The sequence below is a fragment of the Metopolophium dirhodum genome, chromosome 5 (assembly GCF_019925205.1).
Source record: "Metopolophium dirhodum isolate CAU chromosome 5, ASM1992520v1, whole genome shotgun sequence".
Taxonomy (NCBI): domain Eukaryota; kingdom Metazoa; phylum Arthropoda; class Insecta; order Hemiptera; family Aphididae; genus Metopolophium; species Metopolophium dirhodum.
The window spans coordinates 18,196,073-18,202,119 of record NC_083564.1 but is presented as its reverse complement, the minus strand read 5'-3'; positions in this window follow the sequence as shown (position 1 = coordinate 18,202,119).

Here is a 6,047-nt window from a genome sequence, read left to right as displayed (position 1 = left end):
TATTCAAAAATCATCTGACTATAAAAACGTACAGTAAAAAAGGTTGGTTCTCATATTTTAAAAAATGAAGTATGTATCACCATAGATGGCACCGAACACTAAACATCTAAGTGGTATAAACAAATCTTAGTAGGCAGGCATTCGAAAACATGACAGTCTACTTAGAAATACGAAAAAATCAGAATTTGAATAAGTGCATTTATAATAGAAAAATAGAGGTGGGTATGCTTGCTAATTGCTTGGTGAATTATTCGTCAGGATATAGTATATGTAGGTAGTATAAATGTATAATTATGTAATATTACTGTACCTACGTTGAATGTAAAACAAAAAATCTACAATAATATAATATAGATATGCTAAAAAGTATGTAGGAACACTGCATAAAACAATTAACCGTTACCTATTATGATATGAAAACGATGATAGTGATATGCTAACACACATGGAATGAACTAATCTAATTAAAAACAATATCCAAGTCTTATACTCTTATATAGCTACAGGTATTCGAAAGAATCAAGTGAATACAGTATTCGAATGAGAAACGAATTGATATACCTTACACGCAATTATTTTAATAATGTTTCAACGTTCACAGTTTCACACATAGGTATGTATAGAACCATAAAATATAATATATCTAATAATTTAATTTTTCTATTATTACCATAATATGTATTTTTTTTTAAATTTAAAACTTTAATAATGGTGTAAATTCTATATACAATACAATACTATACGCCGCTATAACTGCAGCGTGTGCGAATAATATTGTACTGCTAATATTGTTATTTGTTTTATATATACGTATTTAAAAGGAAATGCTTCATGTTATATTTTTAGTTTGTAAAAAATGTAGAACTGAAGTTTTGGTCTTGGTTTAGGTATGGTATTTATTCTAAATTTTTCGAATAATATTATATTATCAATAAAAAAACACGTGAGATAAATATTTATATGTATATACCTACATAGTATAATATTATACACATTTTGTTTCTGCAAAAATAACATGGAGGTATATTTTATTTGTATAGTCAATTAGTATTAATTATTTATTTAGAAAAATGTATTGATTTTACAGCCATTTATATTAATTTATTATTTATTTTCAATGTATATATGCAGTATAGATTTACCTATAGTGTCCTAGTTAATGCCAAGTTTTATCTAGGGATAATCCTGAGGCGATGATCAAGGCACCTTGCGATTTGGATGACCCTCTCCAAAAATGTTAAATATCATGTTTGAGTTTCAAAATCTCCTAAAAATGAAAAATATTTAAACAAATGTTGAATAATATCTCATATTGGTATTAGCCATTAGGTACACAAAAATAAGGTTTAATTAATTTAATTATAATTCTCGTTGAAATTAAACAAATCAAATCATAACCCCATAATATATTTTACAACCACATTGACTCTTTAAAGATATATGCATAACAATTATTATTGTATTTGTATAATATAAATGTGGCCTTGTAGAGAAATTACAATTTCAGAAAATAAAAATACACAATATAGTAATTCAATCAATTATTGCGTGCTCCTGTTAACATTGAGGCCAGCAACAAAATACACACTGCTATCAGAAGCTACGTGGTGGATTGGTCAAAATTCATCATTGATCGCGAGATTACTGTAACATATTATAATTTATAATATATATACCTACTAATGGTTTATTGATGAGTAGATAATCATATTTAACGGCAATTAAAATTATTATTCATTGAAAACCAATATAATATAATACAGCCTGGTTATAATATGTATAATGTGTATAATGTTTCGAATATCTTATACTATGGAGACTGAAACATCGAGTCATACTCTCATTCAGAAATTATTGCAGTGACGAATTGATAAAGTATGCATGAATATTAAAAATAATTGCAAACACCTTTAGTAATATATTAAATGTTCTACAATTAATTTAAATAAACACAGTTTTCGATTTATTTGCCATGTAGGGTAATACAATATAATATCGAGTTATTCGTTTCTCAGTTTCTATAATATTAATAACAATTTTTAATTTATGTACTTACAACTATTAGGCACCTATAATTTTTCAAATTAACTGGAAATAGTTCAATTCTTCAATGGATTCTTAGTTGAGTTGAATAGAAAAATATGAACTAACTAGTTAAGTAAAACAATTTTAAAAAGATTTACTTTTTTTAAATTTTTTGGATTCAGATTTCATAGCGCTAGACATCTTATATCGTTCGACGCTTATAGGTTATTCGGTAACAATTTACCATACTATCATATTCTTAAAAAGAGTTCAGGAGTCACCATATATTAAAGGAATTTTTTTTGAGAGAGAGAAGTATTATACATGTACGATGTATAGGCAACAATTTCTAAAAAATATTTTAGGTTTTTTTACGGGGAATGGCTCGTAGGTATCTACCATTAAATTTTTGTTGGCCACATCTGTAATAACTTTTAGAAACGCCACGCGCCTATGCACATGAATATTTATCATATCGTAAGTACCGATAAAACGAAAGTGTTTATTATAGATATGCAGTGTATTACGCTGTAAATAAATAATATATCAATGAAGAACGCAAATTGTATTATACTTTTAGTTCAGTAATTTTTAAATTTCCAGCATTGGCTGCAGAGTAAAACACAGGAGGTTAAAACCTTCCCCTATATTATGTGTCTCGTGGGGGGGGGGGGGGTTATGGGTTTAAAAAACTCCATAGTTAAACCATTTATATTTTTGGCCGCACATGTGAAAAATAGTTCTCACGCCTTTATACATATATCTATAATTATTATAGTAATTATTTACAATAGAGACAACTGCTCTTGCTGTCTCCCGCTATGTTTTGGCATTACTGGGAATATTACATAATATAGATATCATTTAATCAAGAATATTTCTTGATATATAGTGCGTCGAATAAATCATATTTCTATGTGTTACTGTAATAACTATTGTATTTTATCAAATAAATATTGTATTATTAAAAAAAATATCTTATATTTGAAAAGTATTGAAATACTTTTTGAAGTATTTGAATGATTTGAATGCCTATTCTAAATAACGTTAAAATATTTATATGTATCTTTATATATATATACCAATATGTGTGTGTGCACGTAATCAATTTATAGCCATATAGTCTATTGCACTCATGGTTCTGAAATTTGGTACATCGTACATAGGTAATCATAACCCGGGGGCATGGATGGGCCTTTGAAGCCAATTTTCTAATTATATTTTTTAAAGAGGAGCTCACACAGGGATTGGTTGGCTCACGAAAATTGAATATTTTTTGGTTTTATAGGGTTGCCATCGGAGAAAATAAAATAGAAGGAATATATGATTGGATATAGTTTTAGTTTTATATTTTGTACTTGGTTAAAACCACCCAAATTAATGTGTTAAAAATATGCGTAGCTTACATCTAACGGAGTTTAAAAATACTAATTCACGGGCAACGCCGTATAGGGTCAGCTAATGTTAAATATTTTATATTTCATATTCGCGACCAATAGTTTGGGAACCTCTGCTCTAGAAGATTGCATATAGATATACATTATACATTGATGCAGGGACTGCTGGGAGATTAGTGATGCTAAATATTTATATTCTTTATGCACTTATGACCTATAAAGCAATAGGCTATAATATATATATATATAGGCTATGGTGGCAAAACAACATAAGCGTATATAGCGTACTCTGCAGTATACTATAATATATATTATATATTTAATATTAGTTTCATCTTGGCGAGATTTATGACTATATTATATATAGTTTTAGTAGTTTAGAGTCTGTTTTTCAATGCCAAGATTTGGTAATAAATATTAAAACGCAATAGTATAATATGTACTTCAGTACTTCACCAACAATACTCTCAAATGTTATCGAATAATTTATTTTGCAATACAATATTTGACATTTGGAGACGTAGGTATTATAGACAGTTATGAGTTATGACCATTTTCCCGTTACAACTATCGCAAATATTTCCCTACGAACTATTATACTATACTTATATAGTTATATATCTATAGGTATATTACTTATGTGTTGAATATAATTCAATTAATACGAAACGAAAATATTTCATAAACTCTGCAAAATGCATAATTTTTATTATGGTGTTTAATTAAGGGGATTCCGTACCGTGATTTTCTGTATTTGTTTAACACACGCGTGACATAGGATTTCTGACGGATTCTTTGCCAAACATATCAATCGATCTAATGAAGTGATGAGAATTCTGAAAACAGATTTGAATTCGTCGTCAAGTCTACTTGAAATCGACTTTCCCATAATTTTGATTTTTTGATTTTAGCTTCTCCAAAAATTGAAACACAAAAATGTTTAAATACTCTTTTTTAATATGACGTTTTCTGGAATTTGGGGGATATTATCAAAAATGTGGGAAAGTCGATTTCAAGTAGACTTGACGACGAATTCAAGTCTGTTTTCAGAATTTGTATCGCTTCAATAGATCAATTGGAATGTTTGGCAAAAAAGACGTCTAAAATACTATGTCGCGCGTGTGTTAGACAAAAACAGAAAATCACTGTATCGAATCCCCTTAAGGTTACACAATATTATTTGTTCGTTATTTGGATATACGAACAGAACTACAGGGGTATATTTAGTCTTTTTTCTGGGGCCAATGGGGAGGGGGGCTTAATTTTTCTCTACCACTTACCCAGAGATAGTTAGAATATATTAAAGATTTTCAGAATATTTGAGCCATAATATAAACAGTAAACACACATTATATTGTATAGCCTAGCACCCACATTTATACTTTATAAACAACGGTTAAATTGTTTCGATTTTCATGATATAAATATAAGCAAATAGCACAAATAAATCAGACAGAAATAGAAATACAAACTTACAACGAAATCAAAAAACAAATAAAAATATAAGTAAATTAGAATGGGATAAAATATGGAAAAAACAAAACCAAAAACTCAGCGAAATTAAAAGATCAATTTGCAAATGGCCCTTAAACAATCAAAACAGGAAAAATGAAACAGTCTTAAACAAACTAAGTATTGGACACACAAAATTCACCCACGGGTTTTTATTGGCTAAAGAAAGCCCCTCAATTTTTACCACATGTGGAACACGCACAACAGTAAAACACATACTCACTGATTGTCTAAAATACGAAGACCTCAGGAAAAAAAATTATGATAAACAGATAAATCATACTTTTCAGTATTATTATAATATCACGCCAAAATACAAATCCATGAAAGGAGGTGATTGCTCCCATCACCACCACCCCACGACCTCTTTAAATATGCCCCTGCATACGATTTATTTATATTATAATTTTGTACTTAAATATAACTTATGCCTATATAGGTATATTATTATTTAATAGTCCATATCATATTATAATATTACTATAAATAACTAGGTAAGTACATAGGAAATAAGAAAAGTTTTTTATATAAAATCATATTTATATACATTCAACATGCTATTTTAAATTTTCGTATTAACAAAATAAATGATCACACTCTATGCAATTGTATTTTATTGATTTTGTGAATGTGTATTGTAGTACCTATGTGTTTATTAGGATTTTGTTCGTGACTCAACTAGTCAACTGCGTACTATAATAGCGTGCCATATACTCCTCATACTGCGTACTAATAAGTGCTTATACACCTGCCGTTGCTCATATTTATATATATATTATGTATAATTATTGTGTGTAGGTATACAATTCGGTATGTCGTGGTGAATCAACTCAATACTTTTTCACTTGCACCGTCTGACGATTACCGACCGGTGGCAGCAGACTGCATAATATAGCCAATTGCCAATATAGATAGGTATATCATAAAATATAATATTATAAAACTGCTGCAGTTCGCAACATAATAGCGGCTGAGAGACAATGTGCAGGTAACTGCATAATTGGAATTTATTACACATAGTATTATGTTATTAATTATTATAGTAGGTATCTATTCTCGTTTTTGTAAAGAACATTCGTAAACATTTTTTGTTTTAATTTTTTTTATAATAAT